This window comes from Cryptomeria japonica, chromosome 3 (genome assembly GCF_030272615.1).
Source record: "Cryptomeria japonica chromosome 3, Sugi_1.0, whole genome shotgun sequence".
NCBI lineage: Eukaryota > Viridiplantae > Streptophyta > Pinopsida > Cupressales > Cupressaceae > Cryptomeria > Cryptomeria japonica.
In genome coordinates, this window is record NC_081407.1 from 829,530,924 (window position 1) to 829,538,478 (window position 7,555).

The window sequence follows — 7,555 nt, forward strand, 5'->3', positions numbered from 1 at the left end:
ATATATAAATTATATTATATATGTATATACACATATTATATATACAATATCATATTTTATACACTCCCAAAATTTAAACAAACTTAGTGCATACACGCTATTTATAATAAAAATAGAGCATACGTGCTTTTGATAGTTAAAATAGAGCGTACGCGCTTCTTACACCATAAGTTACCCGTACGCGCTTCTTATACCATAGGTGCCCCGTACACACTTTTGACTGTGTAGGCTTGGAAATAGGCCTAGATGAAAAAGCTATGGTTTGGAAGTTTTATTTCCCTCCATTTCCCTCCTTTATGACGTGTTTTATTTTATCAACTTGGTTTCTTGACTTTTTCATCATCAGGTTTACACTTCATCAAGTGGGTATTTCTGAAATTGCCACCATATTTTCACCCATCTTTTGAGCTTTCTAACCATATATGTTTTTAAAAATTTGAACAACAATAACATTATTATTGAATTTATTTTACCAGTGTCTCCATAGTTCTCAAAGAAATATGTGCACCATTTTTTTAATAACTTTTGATATACTTATCGAAATTTAAAAAACTTTATATATTATTGTAGTGCACTTGATTCTTTACAAAATTTTAAAAAAAAAAAAAAATTATATTCGATTGTTTTAGTGCAACCTATGCTTCGTGCATGAATAGGTACCTAATTTTTAGGATGTGCTTGATTGGAAAAATCATAAAAAAAAAATACTCAACAAAAAATTACAAACAAATACACATCTTCTAGTTCTCACTCTTAATTATCTTTCTCCCAAAGGATTTGTCAAAATACTAAATCTAACTATGACTTTTTTGATGTGCACGTCAAACACTATGTTATGTTTTTCTAAAAAAATCAAGGTCTATTTTTCATGCGTGAAGGATTTGACCCCCATAATCTTATCCAATTTTGAAAAAGTTTAGTATTTTGGAAACTAGATTCAGAGTACTACAATATTTTTTCTTTAACTATCTTCATATCTTGATTGGATGACTTTCAAATTTTGCCTCCAAGTTCAAGTTCAACTGATTTTAGAAAAAAAGTGTCCACTTATACCCCCCTTTTTTACCACCATCTTTGTGCATTTACCCTCTCCCTAAACCAATAGATCTCAAATCTTCTTTTGCTCTCTGATGTTAAACTAGAGCTCCAATCTACACCTTATACTGGTAAAGCTGAGCATATATGATCTACTAATGATCTTCCAGCTCTATGACATCCATCACAGGTTATTACATGATCTTACATGACCATAATGCCAAACCACATCATCATCATCATGTCAATAAAATCAACATAATTTTCCTTTAAATCTTATCCATCGTTACTGATGACATATCTTCATCCATCCAAGCCACATAAGCCACCACAATGTTACTAGAATACATTCACTCAGTTATTCTACAGTTCTGGTTAACATCCATACTGGTATCACACTGTACATACCGGTTTACTCTATCGGTCCAATATCTCCACCAGGACACTTAATCCATCAGCCTTTGTCTTCTTGTGTCAAGTGTCTCTGATCCTAATTTCAATTTAAGCCATCCATTTTACACTTGTAGCAGTAATCCATCTTACATGTGTAGATGTGTAGCCAAGGCAACAACTATGGATACTATCATGTCATCTTCTTCCTTGTACCGACAACAATTGGTCCTTATATTTATCCTTTTCTAGTTTGGGGATGAATGAAGTGATCAATATGTATCTCCCCCTGAGGGCCTGCATCTTCTTTAAGCTTTAGGAGATATCACCTATGCATTGAATGCATAGTTCCTGCCCATGGTTGTATTTTCTTCCTTCTTCCTCCATACCTGCTTGACTTCACTCCTCTTCTCATTTGCAGTCTTTGGAGAAGTTCTTACCTTCTTCTACTGATTAGCCCTTGCACTACAAGATTTTGTAGTATGACCAGGAATATTGTTATAGTAGCATATTGTGTTCCTATCAGACAAATTATTGGAGGACCTTCCATCACACCAGTTCGATCTTCTTCTCCTGATCATCCTCTTGTAACCAACTACCGCTTTCAATAGATCTCTTGATCTTGCAAAAACACTTTTCCTTTTATTCTAAGTCGGCCTTTGATTCTCATATTCTCTAGAACCATTTCCATATTGAGCATGAGTGGTACACCATCTGCTATATGACTGCAAGTTCTTCCTTCTACATTCATAACTTCTATGGCCAAAACCATTACATCTTTGACAAACTAAATTGTCATTCGTAGGAAAAAAAATTTGTCTATTCCTAGACCTTATTTTGCATTCATCTTCTCTATGGCCATATCCTTTGCATGTAAAGCACTAACCAGAGAAAGAGGGCTTATTACTTACAAATTTATTCTTCCAAACATGTGGTGATCTTTCTAGTTTGGCTTCTCCATTTCTACTTCCTCGAGGACATGTCTCGTGGCCAACAACATATCTTTGTTCTGTACTAGTAGCAAATCGTATAGAATGTCTTCTCATGTTCTCATTTTTAATGAAGCCACCTTCACCTAGCTTTCCTTTCCCTTTTGGATCAGCATTATTTCTCCTTGCAGCACTGGTCTTCATCCTCATGTCTTCAACAATTGCAGTTAAGTCAACCTTCTTCCTTGGAGCATTTCTGACTGTGAAGGTCTATCCTTTGTTGTTTCCATTTGAGGAGACAAAAAAATTTTTGTTCAAGACATCCTTTCTTGTGGAGCACTCACTAGTATCAAATCCTAATCCCCTGGTATCCTTCGAGTGGGTTTGCTTGTTTGACATTTTATCCAAGGTATCACTACTGCCATCAAACTGGATCGTCACCTTGAGCTCATCTTGACACTTTTCCAACTCCACTGATAACTTTGTTATTTCATCATTCAAATTCTGATACTCTTTACCTTTTGTTTCCATTTCTATCTCTAGCTCCTCACATCTTCTCTCCTTAGCATCAAAGACTGAATTCAACTCATCAGTCATTCATTTTGCTTCTTCCAGTTGAGTTGTCAACATGCTGATGTTTTTGTTTGACTCTTCAAGGAATATTTTCAACTGGTTGTATTCTTCATGAACTGATTTTTTGTAACTCTTAATTTCATTTCTAACACTTTTCAGCTCTTCTAGGGCACTTACCATTTCACATTCAAGATCAACTTGAGCTTCATCATCTTCTTCATCTTCACCATCAGTGCAAAAAACATCTTGGAGGTAGGATTGATCTATGTTACCCCTTTTTAATGTATGCATCTCACCTTCTGTCTCATGAGCCATGAAGAGGTGGGTTTCTTCTTTATCAATTCTGCTTCTACTAACTAATTTATCTTCATCTACAGACTCATGTGTTCCATTTCTCTTCTTATCCCCGCAAACTGATTCTACAGTGCTAGGTTCATTGTCATAAAGTTTCTTCAGTCTATCCCATAGGCTTTTTGTCGATTTACATCTGTCCACCTATGAACAAACATCACCAGTAAGCCCAATCAGTATACCTTTCATGGCTTGAGCATTGCACATAGATCTTCTTTCTACTTCAGGACTAATGGAAGGATTGAATGGACTAGAGAGACCATTAATAACTGACATCAAGACATCAACACCTAATGAGGACAGGTAGAACTCCATCCTACAACTCCAAATGGAAAATTTTGACGCATCAAGTACCGGAGTAGGGGTTGATATAAAATGGACCATTGTGTTCACAAACCAAAATATACCCAAGCTAGAGAAATATTATCTAACTAGGAACCTAGGCTCTAATACCAATTGTAGAACGCAAGATGCCACTGAGAGGTGGGGTGAATAAGTTGTTTCCAAACTTAACCCTTTTAATTCTTAATGTGAGGATAATCGATGAACAACTGAGTGGGGGGGTGAATGAGTTGTTAATAGATTATATTATTTAATCCACTTAATAACCTTTAACCAGATTAAGTACCGGTAAAGTAGAAATAGATACTGGTAAGCAATAAAAATTAACAATGAAACAAATAATCAACACAATGCAACCATACCACATAACACCATGATCCGTATGTGGAAAACCCAAAAAGGGAAAAACCATGGTGGGAAGCCTATCCATAGTCAGATGATACTTTTGTAGAAAGTATGTGATACAATGAGGGGCCTGTACAGGTAGGAAGGCACATTGCCTAGAGTGTACTACTCATTACAAAAGAGTCTCACTGACTACATAGACGCAACAACCATCTCAAGATAATTGGATAACAATCTAGAATAATCAACTGCCAGAGATAGCATCTACCATGCCTAATTATAGTCCCGATTAAGCTCAATATCGGAGGCCTTTGACCTCTTCCTTAATCCCAATTTGATCACCTATAATTGACCAAATGTCCTTCACATATGATATTACATTCGAAGACTGTGAATATTTATTCCACAATCCCATACCATGATCTACAATGAGATCTTACATCATTTTATACCAACCCTATGGCCTAAACCAATTAGGTTGGCAACCTAAAAGATATTACAATAAGATCAGTACATAAATCCATATTACAATGATATGCCATGTTGACTTAAGACAAAACAACAATAACCAATCCATAAAATATCTCGAAACATCCCGGTAATGTGTAGAGTACACGTTAACATGATACCGGTAAATAACCTAGATATGTACTAGACCTATTATAGGTCCACCACACCAAAGCAATGTCTTCAAGTAGTTGAAGCACAATCAAAGAACATCTTCAATATCCTGAAAGCTGCACCAACACCACTTATGCATCCTGTCAAGATTTCTCAATAAAATCTCTTCTCGTTAAACCTTAAATCAATGCAGGTAAGGGTTTACAAGAGTGTATGATAACATCTGATTACAAATTCAATACCAAGTGACCAAAAAATACTCCAAAATGTGTAACACATAAAATCAAACATACTTTATTGATCCAAACATGCTAGAAGTGTCCAACAGATAGTCTCCTCTGCCGATAACATTAGATCTTCAGCACCGGTAAATCCTAATACTTTATTGACTAAGAAAGATGCATCAACACCAGTAAATCCTACAATTTTCAAGTCTATGATTGGAGGTTTTTTACATCTGACTCAGACTAGACTGGATATAATAAATGCAGTTTGTGTTGTATCAAGATATCAGAGTGATCCTAGACAGAATCATGAGAGTGCGGTGAAAAAGATTTTCAAGTATTTGCAGGGAATAATTGAATTTGGTTTGTGGTATCCTAAAAATGATGACTTTACACTATCTATGTATACAGATGTTGATTGGGCTAGAGATGGTGATGACCGGAAGAGCACATTCAGTGGAGCTTTCTTTCTTGGAAAGTAACTTCTTTCTTGGATCTACAAGAAGAAGTCATGTATATCTTTATCTACTGGTGAAGTTGAGTATGTTGCTTCTGCTACTAATTATACACAAGTTCTATGGATGAAGAAAATGTTGAAGGATATAAGGGTGGATTGTAATGAACCTGTAATTATTCACTATGATAACTTTGCTGCTATTGATATATCAAAGAATCTGGTATCTCATTCTAAGACAATGAACATATCTATCAAATATAACTTATTGAAGGAGAAGGTGGAAGAAAATGAAGTGAGACTAGTTTATGTGAACACTAAAGAGCAGATTGCAAATATCTTGACTAAACCTTTGCCTAAGAAATCATTTGAATACTTCAGAGATAGATTGGGGGTTTCTGCCCCTCCAATAGAGACCCGAGTGATGCTGATTGGCATCAGTTTGACATGCATTTACAGAGCTATTATTTATTTTGGATTGATGTGTTGGTTCTACTACTCAGAGGGAGTAGTCCGTTGTGTGGTTCAATAGATTTATGATTTTTCTTTGATGTTCATGTCAGATTTCTGGCATTGATGTCAAAGGGGGAGTGACATTTGTGAAAAATAGAGCTTAATAGAATATCATTCAAGGCAAGAGATCAGAGCTTAAGAGAGATATCATTCACATGGGGAGTTTGTTAACTTCATTATTACATCATCTTTTATGGATGGTTGGTAAATTTTTTGTGGTTTATATTTGTGCTTAACTATTATATGTGGTATTTCGGTTTCTGGTTTATGTATTCTAGTAATAAGGTTTTAATTCTTAAAGTTTTATAATCTATTGATAGTTGATTCACCCTCCCCCTCTCTATTGTCCTCCGATTATCTGAGTTGTCTAATAATTGGTATTAGACAACGTAGATAATTGGAGGAAAACTGAGAGGGGGGGTGGATCAGTTGTCAACAGATTATAGAACTTTAAGCATTAAAACCTTATTACTGTAATACATAAACCAAAAACCAGAATAGAAGATATAGCAGTTAAGCAAAAATATAAACCACAAAACATTTACCAACCATCCACAAAAGATAACACAAAGATTTGTACGTGGAAAACCTAGCAAAGGGAAAAACCATAGTGGGAAGCCTACCCACAGTCAAATAATACTTATATAGTAATTATGTGATTACAATAAGAGGGACCTGCACATCCAGGAAGACCAATAGCCTAGAGCACACTGCTCATCACAAAAGGAGCCTCACTGACTACAAAATAAATCTAGACTACAATTTGGAAGAAGAATGAATTGCAAGAATAGAATCTCCTTTGCCTGAGTACAATTCCAATTAAGCTCAGTACGAGAGGCCTTAAAACTCTTTTACAAACCCAATTCAATCACCTATGATCGACCAAAAACCTCTGTATATGAGTATAAATTTATTTGCACATAGATAATCCCATAACCATAATCCCATGATATGCAAAGAGATCTTACATCATATTTATACCCACTCGGGACCTAAACAATTAGGTCAGCCACCTAAAAGATAATATGATAAATTGATAAATTAAATCCTCAATCTAATGATTAGACAAGTTAGCCTGAGACCAAAAAAACATAATCCAATCAATAAACCCAATCGGTAATGCATCGGGATCATCCACTAGCACGTTACATAAACTAGTCCATAACCTAGCCGAATAAGATAGCATTATGTCTGGACCCAAATCCAACTCCACCGATCAACAAGAATATAAACAAGATAACCAATAGCATCCCGAAAGGTATCTAGAAATTGTGCCAACACCACTTATCACATGCATCAAAAGGTCTTTAACAAAGCTCTGCTGATAGAACCCTTACTGGTGACCAAGAGGCTTACTAGAACAAATGATAGCTCCTGAGTAATGAAATCCCAAACCAACTAATCATGATACCCATACGAATAGAATGATTCATAGATCCAAACCAAATCCACAAGCCAAAACATACTAGAGCATACCGGATCAATATCATAAACCAACAAGTCTACCTGAACCTACTGAAAGCTAGTAAACAACCAAAACAACTCGTGTTGCCATCAATGAAAAAACATCAATGCAACACATAATTAATTCCTCCAATTTCCAACAATCTCCCCCTTTGGCATTGATGGCAACACTAGATGTAAAAAATATCCAAGTGCCAAGAAATGCCAAACAAGTCTTTCCCAAAGGAAGATAACCAACAAACTCCCAAAAGATCAATGGTAGATGTTTAAACATAATCTTTATGGGAAACTCTTCTCCTCTTTTGAATTGGTTT